Below are 11,457 nucleotides of genomic sequence, written 5' to 3' on the forward strand. Positions count from 1 at the left end.
TTCTCTGTAAGAACCCAATGCCTAAAGCAGAATGAACTCTGCTAAGCTGCTTACCAGACTATTTGACTTGAAGGGGTCTTTAAGAAAACAGTTCCTTTAAAGGCCAAGGTTCAAAAGGACACCTAAGGACAGATAGCCCGAGTGGGTCATCCCAACTCCATGGATCCAGAAATCTGGATTCTTGGAGAATTAAACTAGTTTCTCATTGGGGACATGCAGGATAAAGTGGGTGGGCTGATCACCCTACAAGGACCAACACTGGGCTCTGCTGGGCTGCAACAGGCCAGGGACAGGGAATACCCTCCTTTGATGGAGCTCCCAGCTAAGGAGAAAGAGGCATGAGCTATGGAGACTCTGACTTATATTTGTGGTTCATGCTATTAAAGAGAAGTCTGTCTGTAATGGGACAATGTTTGGAGATCTGCACCAGCAGAGCTCAAAGAAAGTTTTGAGGAGCTGATAGTTAAGTCCTACTGGTCTATAAAGTTGGAAGTTCCTACGGTGCCTGGATTTCTTGACTGTGTGTGTGTGTGTGTGTGTGTGTGCATATGTGTGTACACCCCCACCTCTGTCTTCATGTGGCTCTGGGCATGGTGCTTCTCAGGATCAGACCCTAGAACCTCCTTCTCAGAGGTCCCTTCCTCTGGGGATGTTGCAGGACACTTTCTGCCTGAGTCTGTTGCCTGGACTGATCTTCCTGTCTTTCAGGGAGTGGTCATTAGGTTTGGCCCTGACAGTGGTCTGCAAAGGAGATAAAAAGCAGAGTGTCGAATTAGAAAATAACCTATCAGAGAAACTCCATCCATGGATTCACCTTCTCCCCAGACACCCACCCACCCACCCATCAGTTCCCCCATATTGTCTCCTACCAGATGGAAGGCACAGTCCCCTTGGTGTCAGGGGAAACAAGATGTCAAAATGACACCATCAAGATTCAGCCCAAACACCACCTGCGGGCACCTCCTCTGCTGACCGCTCACCCACCAGCAGTGATGAAAGGCCCCTCTTCTGGCCCTGGGACACCATAGGGGCACCTGGGACACCATAGGGGCACCTGGGACAGAGAGCTGGGCTTTCTAGTGTCTGCACTGTTAACACGTTGGACAATGCTCAGATCTTATCCTCTAAGTACCCCTAGAAGTCTTGGGCATTCATTCACTCATCAAATTCTTATTGAACACCAACCATGTACACCCATTCATTCAATGAATCCTTACTGAACACCAGTCATGTCTGTTGTGGGCACCGTTCTGGACCCAAGGGACAAAGCAACCAACAAACTCGACCAACTTGCTACCCTCAAGGACTTTTTACCCTGATGAGGACAACTGTACAATAAACTAATGCATCCACACCAAGTCTATTAACAGGAAGTGATGAGGGTGAGGGAGAACAGAAACATGCAATGTGTGACTGAGATGGTGCTACTTTAAAGGGGTGGTGAGGCCTCCAGAGAGAGGACATCTGGGCACAGCCCAAATGAAGGGAGGAAGCTGCTGTGTGGACGTCAGGGAGGAGCCCCAGGCAGAGAGAACAGCCAGGAAAAAGGCCAAGAGGAGGGAGCCACCACAGCCCCTTCCAGGGGATCTTGGGAGGGAGGCTAGATTCTGCAGGTGAATCAGGGTGGAATGAAGAGGTGCCTTTGTTACACTGCATGACACAGAAACAGTATGTGCTTAGGCTCATGAAACACTGCCAATGGGACACCTCAAGGGTCCAACTTGACAGTGGGCTCTGGGAGGGTGCTGGAGGGGAGGCTGAAGGTGGCCTTCTGGAGTGGGAGCAAATCATAAACTGGGCTTTGAAGCAGACAAGGAGCAGAGAAGCAGGCTCCTGGAAGGAAACGTGAGGTTTTCCTCATTCCCATATGCACAGCTTTCAGTCCACCTGAGCTCCCTGGCTTTCCCTCCCCACAAAGACCTGGGAGCCTAGAACCTGAGACTCTTCTGGCCCCCGTTGCCTGACACTCAATAACCACGTTGGCAGTTCAAGTCCCTGCCCCCTGATTTCAAGTTCCATCTCATCCCCCTGCTACCTCCACTTGGCAAATGGCAGAACACCAGAGGAAGTCTCCAATGGAAGCAGGAAGTATCCTTAATCTCTCAGGATGGGGTAGGGGTTCTGTGCTCCCTTTCAAAGCCACACTTTAGGACTTGCCATAGTACCTTGGGGAGTTGCTGGGTGGTCCAAACAGTTGATGGTGGCTTGAATCTACCCTGAGGTGCCTCAGAAGAAAGACCTGGTGATCTACCTTCTTAAAAATTAAGTCATTGGAAATCCTATGGGGCACAGTTTTACTCTGACACACATAGGGTCACCAGGAGTTGGGGTCGATCTGATGGCAACTGGTACTGGTAGGACTTTTAAATGATTTGGTCTTGTCTGTAAGTCTATTAGCTTTTCCAGGGATTGAGTAAAGCTTTGCATCTTTGGGAATCCAGAAACACTTGCCCAATATCTTGTGTCAACTACATTCTCAATCAGTGATTGTGGAGCTGATGTCCAAATATTAACCACCATTTTAAACATGCTTATCAAATAAAGGAAGGCTTGTGAAATACCAGAGGGGAAATTTGTATCTTGGGAAATTAAATGAAGAGGATGTCAAAGATAAACCCCCAGGATGAGCTGGTCTGGGGGGATGAAGGGTGAGTGCGTGTCCAAGGTGAATGGCTTTGGAGCCACAACTGTGGATCTTAACGTTTCTGTTCATGTGAATATTAATTACCTGAGAGAGGGAAATGAGCTTTTTACATCTCTTCATTTTTCCCTCTATTTTTAGCAAGGTAGAATTGTTATAGATTTAATGGGGAAATAAATACTGCCCTTCCCTGTCCAAGGTGCTAGTTCCGTTAATAATTTCTCAAACAAAGAGTAAAGACGAGGCAAGTAAAAATAGTCACAGCCTAATTTGGCCCAGTTTCAAACGATCTAATTAGAGAAAGGCCAGAGTTTCTTATTTTTAAAAGTGTTTACTCAGGATGTTTGCAGTAAAATGGTGAAAACGAAAAGACTACATAAAGTGAGTGCACAGGAGATGGAGGGGGGCGGCAAAGGCCTATCACTGAGCATGGGGAATGCCAAGTCCATGGGACTAACCCGGAAGACATATGAGAATCAATTAGGAGGTGATCAATCACTCCTCACGTGAGCAGATAGTTAACTGGGCCCATAATGCTATGCTAATTTGTTTCATTTAAGATGAACATTTATGATACCTGCGCCTTCTACAACCTTTCCTTCATTATTCTACATCACGCGAACTGTTTGCTCTCCGACTTTGCCCTTCTTGGAAGAAGGATGATAAATACATGTGAAGTATGATTGTCTTTATTATTCACAAGGTGAAAGTCCTTGCCTCCTAGTACTGCTATGGCTCACCATGGCTTCTCTCAAACATTTCCACCTCCAGACCTTAGTCACACCCCATCCCAGCCCACCGAATTTCCAGGTCATTAATGAAGGGTGCTTCCTTTCTTGGAATCCTCGGGTGATACAAATGGTTAATGCACTCAGCTACTAACCAAAAGGTTGGTGGTTCGAGTTCACCCAGAGGTGTCTCAAGAGAAAAGTTTGGAGATCTAGTTCCAAAAAATCAGTCATTGTAAACCCTACAGAGTACAGTTCTACTCTGACACACATGAGGTCACCAGGAGTCAGAATCAACTTGACGGTAATGGGTAACTTGTACTACTTCTCTTGGCTTCTGGATAAAAACACAACACTGTAATCCTTGGAAAGAGGTGGCAGAGATGTGGGAAGATGTGGTCTGTTCATTTATTTCATGGAGTATTTCTCTCCCAGCCCTGTGGTCTGTGCATGTCTCCAGATGAATGGGCAGACCCTGGAGAAGGTGACACAGTGATTATGAATGACCATAGCGTCGCTGGGTGTTTACCAACAGTTCCCTCGAGAAGTCATGAGTTGGCTTCACCAGGATTAATTCTTTCATGTATTTAATAGATATTCATTGAACGCCTACCCCGTGACTCAGGAGGGAACCACACAGGTGAGATCTGCCATCACCAAGCATACAGCCTCATGGGGTAGATGGACAGTCAACAGATTCATACAAAAATATCAGACAGCGATCACAGTGAAGGTGGCATTAAAACAGGAGGATGTGAAGGAGCCTGGCTAGAGGATAGCTGCATATTGGCAGGCCAGGAAAACACTTACTGAGAGGAAGCATTTAAGCTGAGACTTAATGAGGAGATGGAGGCAGCCGGGAGCTTCTGGGTCTTTCTCTGAGGTTGAGAACTTCCTGTGAGATACTGTATTTCTTTCATTTTGGAGGAGTAACTCAGATTCGAATTGGACTCACATCCTTTCCCTACTAGTTGTGGGACATTAGGAAAATTGCCAAATCTCTATGAGCCTCAGTTTTCTCATCCATAAAATGGGGTTACTGAGAGTTGTTTGCTTGATTCTCAGGTCTGTTGTGAATATGAAACAAGACAAAGTAAGTTAAAGCACTCTATTGTGTGCTGTCAAGCTGATTCTGACTCATAACAATGCTATAGGACAGAGTAGAACTGCTCCATAGGGTTTCCAAGGCTGTGATCTTTATGGAAGCAGACTGCCACATCTTTCTCCTGTGGTGCAGCTGACGGGTTTGAACTGCCAACATTTTGGTTAGCAGCCACGCACTTAACCACTGTGCCACCAGGGCTGCTTAAAGCACTCTGCAGATGGCAAATCCTCATAAAAAGATAGAGTGTTGTCTTGAGCCTGTTCCCCCAGAGCAGGCTATGAGACAAGGACTTGGTACTTCCAAGAAAACCCAGTAAGGGATTTGGGATGAAGAAACAATGACAGAGAACGGAAAGACGCTTAGCCAGGGTGCACTTAAAGCCTATGCCTCAGCCTCAGTCAGATCCTGCATGAGCCTTGGAGTGAGTGTCAACTGTACCTCCCAGCTTGTCCTGACAGGACCAAAAAGGATGTGCTGCTGTCTTCCTGTAGCAGTCGGCCATAGGTCTGGGGGGCTGGGGGGCTAGGGGGAAGGACGGAGTGAACCCCAGACACCCTGCCCTCTGCTCTTGTAGGTGAGACCTCCCAGGATCCCCCAAAGAATGTCTCAGGCTATGTGGGCAGCTCCTGTCTGGAGGAGGAGATGAGAAGGCAGAGGGGGACATAAGCTGGATGAATGGATGGGGGAATACAGGGTGGAGAGAAGGAGTGTGCTTTCTCACTGGGGGAGGCGACTAGGAGTATATAACAAGGTGTATATAAGTTTTTGTATGAGAGACTGACTTGATTTGTAAACTTTCCCTTAAAGCACAATTAAAAAAACAAAAAGAGTCTCAGGGATGGGGGTGAATGTTCCCCCTCACCTTCTGCCTCGTGGGGAGAAGGATGGGGGATGCTGTTGGAGTTGGAAAACTGTGGAATTTTGGGGGAAGGCCAGAGGAATTGGAAAGAAATAACAGTGTGGCTTTTACCAGAATCCAGGTAAAGGTGATGGGGGACTGAATGGCTTGGGGGTAGGGAGGGGGGTGGTGGAGATAAGGGCCCGGGTCAGAGAGAGATTTTAGAAGAGATTGGTCAGATTTGACAATAGCTTGGAAATAAAATGTGTGTTAAAGGAGAATGATGCATTGGGAACATGGCATCTCAGTTTGGGTCTAGAGACACAGAGCAGTGGTGGCTGCTCAAACTGGATCCTGAGGCTCCAAGGGAGGGTGGACACTCAAAAATACTCGGCCCCATGACCACCGATGGTAACAAGGGCTGCCCAGGGCTCTGGCTTCCAGAGGGAGCCCTGGTAGCCCTTTGGAAACCCGTTTCAAAGGACTGAATCCCATTTTTAGCCTTGGCAAGATGACAAGAGGGGCAATAGCTCAAAGATACTTCAGGTGGGAAGACTCCTAGCTACTCAGCTAAGCACAATTTCTGCTTGATCCAGACTATGGTTCTTGGGATCTGGATATATTTTGCTCTGATGCACATACATTTCATTTCCCTTTGGAGTTTAGATGAAGACAAGATTCCTCCAAATAAAAACTGGAGCTGTGCTCGGGTGGTGGAATTATGGGTGCTTTTAATATCTTTAAAATTCCTTTAATAGTGCAGCTATATTGTGTTTTCAATTATCATCTTTGAAAGATATTACAGTAAAAGATTACATTATTACCAATCTTTTGCAGCTCTTCTGCCAAAAAAATGGAACGTCGGGGGGAGAGAGAGCTGCACCTAGCGATGGTTTTGGGAAAATGTGGCACCGAGCACCCAGAGGGCTCCATCCCAGCCTTGCCTGCATCCCCACCAAACTCCCACTTTGGGAGCAGAGTGGGGCTGCCTGACCCCAGCGACCTAAGTATGTGTTAGGGGGACTCTGCAGCCATGTTTCACTTAAAGACAGAGAGGGGCCTTTGTCACACGGAAAAGGGCTTTTGGATCATGGAAAGCAGTGAATCTAAGGGAAAGAGGCAGGAGGGTGGAGAGTGACTAAATAAAAGAGCAGCAGCCCTTTGGTGAGGGTGGATTACACTGTTCTGAGGAGCCCAAGGTCTACATGAGGAGGGGGGATGAAGTCGAGGAAGAAGAGAAAAAGGCAACAAGGTGGGGAATGAACTGAGTAAGGGGGAAACTGGCCATATCCCAAAAGTTTGTAGGGTCCAGTTAGAAAGGAAGAAATTAAAATGCCTCTGTTCTGAGTAGTGCAGACATTGATTGATGATCTAGTGGTAGAATTCTCACCTTCCATGAGTAAGCTCGGATTTGATTCCAGCCAATACATCTCATATGCAGCCACTACCAATCTGTCCACGTAGGCTTTCATTTTGCTATGATGTTGAACAGATTTCAGGGGAGTTTCCAGACTAAAACAGACTGGAAAGAAAGGCCTGGCAATCTACTTCTGAAAATTAGTCAATGAAAGCGCTATGGATCACAACAGTCCAATCTGTACCCTATCATGGGGATGGTGTAGGACTGGGCAATGTTTCACTCCATTGTGCATGGGGTCACCATGAGTTGGGAGCAGACTCAACAGTAGCTAACAACCACAACAACAGCAACAATGATGACAGTATTCTGAATAGTACAAGCCTAAGAGTAAGACAGGTGATAAGAGAATGAAGAAAGAGGCAACGGGGAGTGTGGAAAAGGCAGGACCACAGAAAGGAGCTCTCAGGGAGTCACAGCATCTTTGTCCTCTCCAGTGCGAGGGAAAGGCAATGGAAGCGAAACCAGGAAACTTGTTCTTTGTTGGGAAAAGAGAATAAGCACTTTTAATGTTATGAAGTAGGGAAAATAAAACAAAAGATAACTCAGAACATCAAGCTCACAGATGAGAAAATTAAAGTATATAAAATATTTATCCATTTGGCTTAGTGACTGCCAGCCGTGCATGTGTGTAGGCTGGAAACGCTGAGTATCTGGACATAGTTATACCCCTCTCCCTTCCCAGTGATAGAGCTTCAGCAATTTTGTAAATGGGAGCCAAACACAGAATTCATTTTTCACATTCCATTAATGTTTCATTTCTAATACTCTTTTCCGTACAAATTTAAAAAACAAAATGGGAATTGAGTCTCAATCATTATTCTCTATTAAGAGGAAAATGAAAATGCTTCGTGGTTTGTAATCAGGACTCTACAAAGGAGCTTGAACTCGGGGTGGAGGGCGTCCTCCTCTTTCCTGCTTTCTGGCCTTTCCTCTTCCCTACACGTCCTCCTCTGGAAAGGCCTCTCTGCCCATCACAAAGGAGGCTTCTAGACACCACTCTCAGAATGCAGCTCCTCAAAGGGCCTGGGCTGGTGGAACTTGGGGTGTTGGTGCTGGGACTCTATCCGGATGAACAACTCAAGATTTAGCATAAATGCACACACAACCCAGTTGCAGTGTATACATCAAGTAGAGATAAGAAAACAGGTATGGTCAATTCCCAGCAAACTGTCTGCAAGGATGTGGACCAACTTGTCCACGGCAGTTGCCTGTGGAGACGGGAAAAGAATGGAAGTAACTGCATGGGCCCTGTCAATTTCTTTCCTTATCCATCTCATCTTCTACTATTCCTGCAGCAAGGAAGTATTCATGCATCTCTTTTAGAATTAACAGAAGTAAATGTGTGGAATTATCACTAATTCCTTCACTGGACTTTAGTTGAGCGCCATGTCCATATCAAGCTCTGTTGTTGTTGTTAGTTGCCTTTGAGTTGGCTCCAACTCGCAGTGACCTTATGTGCAACAGAACAAAATGTTGCCCAGTCCTGCACCATCTTCATGATCTCTGGTATGTTTGAGCCCATTGTTGAGGCTATTGTGTCAATCCATCTCATTGAGTGCTTTCCTTGTTTTCACTGATCCTCTACTTTACCAAACATGATGTCTTTTTCTAGAGATTGGTCATTCCTGATTACGTGTCCAAAGTAAGGGAGCTGAAGTCTCATCACCATTGCATTTAAGTAGCATTCTGGTTGTATTTCTTCTAAGACTGATTTGTTCATTCTTCTGATGGTCCAGAGTGTATTTAATATTCTTCACCAACACCACAGTCCAAACTCATCAATTCTTTGGTCTTTTGTCATTGTCCAGCTTTCCTATGCTTGAGTAAGTGTCATCTTAGTCATCAAAGTGACATCCTTGCTTTATAAAACATTAAAGAGGTCTTTTGCAGCAGATTTGCCTGTTGCAATATATCATTTGATTTCTTGACTGCTGCTTCCATGAACGTTGATTGTTGTTGATCCAAGTAGAATGAAATCATTCACAACTACAATTTCTGATAGAGGGTGAGAAAGTGGCTGTAAAAGCAGCAGACGCAGATGCTGCCTCAAGGGGCTCATTGTCCAGCAAGGACTCAAGTAAGGACAATGAACTTGAGGCAAGAATGCAAGGAGCTGGTGTGAGAGCTTTCCATGGAAGCCCAGAGCAGGGAGGCCCGGCCATCCCTGGGGTGCTAATTACTAGCTCTGAATAGCTAGCATTTTTTGAAAGTCACTGGGTAGTGCAAATGGTTAATGCATTTGGCTGCTAGCCAAAAGGTTGGAGGTTCGAGTCTGCCCAGTAGCACCTTGGAAGAAAGGGCTGATGATCTACTCCCAAAAGTCAGCCATTGAAAACCTTGCAAATCTCAGTTGTATTCTGCACACATGAAGTCACCCTGAGTCAGAAATGACTTGATGACAACTGTCCTTTTTTTTTTCTTTTAACGTTTTTGAGGATTTACTTTGTCCCAGGCTATGTTTGTGTGTTAGCTCATTCAATCATCATTAATTTAATCATCCCTGCCAGGGAGGTGCTACTGTGATTCCCACTGCCCAGTAGCAGAAATACACGCGCATTGTGACTAGCACATAATGGGTATGGGCCACCCTGGGACACGAAGCCAGGCTGTCTGGTCCAGTGTCTGTGCTCTCTGCTCCCACAATGCCTCCCCCAGGGCTCCTGGAGGAAGAGCATGGGTTAAGCAGGTGACAGGGCAGAGGTGGTGGGTGAGGAGGAGGCTCCTGTAGAGTCCAGAGGTGAGAAAATGTAGACAGCAGGGCCATGGAGTAGAGGTAAGTGAGGGAATGGGAGTGGCACAAACAGAGGTCAGAGGCCCAGTTGGAAAGTACTTTTGGATGGTGTTCAGGATTTTAAAAAGATGCACATGGCAGTTGTGTGGAGCCTGGTTTAGAAGGAGGCAAAGGAGGCTGTGAGGAGGGCCTGCGTGCAGTGGTGGAACCAAAGGCCGTGGCTGGGAGATAGAAGGAAGCAGATGAACTCAATGTAGGATCAAAGTGAAGCCAGCAGGGTTTGGGGGCCATGGGGCACCAGAGGAAAGGAGTGGAGGATGATGCCTTTTACCAAGGTGGAGAACCTCGGGGGAAAACCAGGAGTCAAGTTCTAGACAGGTTCTAGACAAACCCATTGAGATACTTGGGAGCTGTCCAAGTGGGAAGGGTGGGGAGCTTTGGATTCTGGGTCTGGAACACAGATGAGGAGTCAGGACTAGAGAGAGATGAGAGTTTGGGAGCTACAAACCTACAGCTTATGAATGCTCTGCAAGGGGATTGTGTCAAGAGAGCGTGTTGGGAGTGTTTGTAAAGAGAGTGTGCTGCCCAACACCATGGCCACTAGCCACAAGTTTCTGTTTCAGGTGGAGGAAAAATTTGGAAATGGATAGTGGTGATGGTTGCACAATGTGACGAATATAATTAACGTTACTAAGTTGTATGTGCAAAAAATGTTGAAATGGCAAATATTTTGTTACATGTATATATACACATAAAACCAATTGCCGTCTAGTCAATTCTGACTCATAGCGACCCTATAGGACAGAATAGAACCGCCTCATAGGGTTTCCAAGGAGCGGCTGAAGGATTCAAACTGCTGACCTTTTGGTTAGCAGCCATAGCTCTTAACTACTGCTCCACCAGGGCTTATATATATGTATATATGTGTATGTATACATACACATATATACATACATATATATATATACATACATATATATATATATGAGCCCTGGTGGAGCAGTGGTTAAGAGTATATATGTATATGTATATATACATATATACATATACATACATATATATGGCAGTTCTACTCTGTCCTATAGGGTGGCTATGAGTCAGAATTGACTCAATGGCAATGGGTTTTTTTTTTTTTTTTGATGCGTGTGTGTGTGTATGTTTACCACAATAAAACAAAATAAAAACAAAACCATAAAACATTTAAATTAGCTAAAATTAAAATTTCAGTCCCTCACTGGCACTAGCCACCCCTCCTGTGCTTAGGAGCCATGTGGACAGCACAGGGGAGAATGTATCCACCATCTCAGAGAATTCTGTCTGGCAGCGCTGGGGGAGAGGAAGGCCTGAGGGGAGCAGAGTTCAGGGCCCAGCCTGAGGAACTCCTATCTTGGAGGTGACAAGAAAAGCTGCAATCAACACACAGCTTTGCTGAAAGCCCTGAGAGGTAGGAGGGAAGGAAGCAGAATGTGGGGTTCTAGGAGCTGAGACAGCAAGGGGTTTTCAGAGGCTGGTGATGGGAAAATGTGCTGAATGGCAAGAGAGACTAAGATTTACACAATGCCCACTGAATTTAGCAACAGCTTTGGTGACCTTGCCAAGCTCAACTCCAGCTGAGTGGTGAGGGTGGAGTGCCAACCGCAGTGGATGAGTGTCTCAGTCTCTTAGTGCTGCTATAACAGAAATACCACACATGGGCAGCTTTAAAAAACAAATGTATTTTCTCACAGTTCTGGAGGCTAAAAGTCCAAATCAGGTTCTCGGCTAGATCGAATCCTTCTCTGGGCCTCTTTCCTAGTTTTTGGTGTCTGCTGGTGATCCTAGGCATTCCTTAGTGTTTCTTGGAGTTGCTTGGTGCTCCTTGGAGTTCGCTGGCATTACATGGCATCTGTCTTACCCCTATGTGTGTGTCTCTGTGTCTATTCTTCTCTTTTTATAACTCAGAAGTGATTAGGTTTAGGACCCACCCTACGCTGGTATGGTCTCATTATCATAAC

Source organism: Loxodonta africana, chromosome 3, assembly GCF_030014295.1.
Source record: "Loxodonta africana isolate mLoxAfr1 chromosome 3, mLoxAfr1.hap2, whole genome shotgun sequence".
NCBI lineage: Eukaryota > Metazoa > Chordata > Mammalia > Proboscidea > Elephantidae > Loxodonta > Loxodonta africana.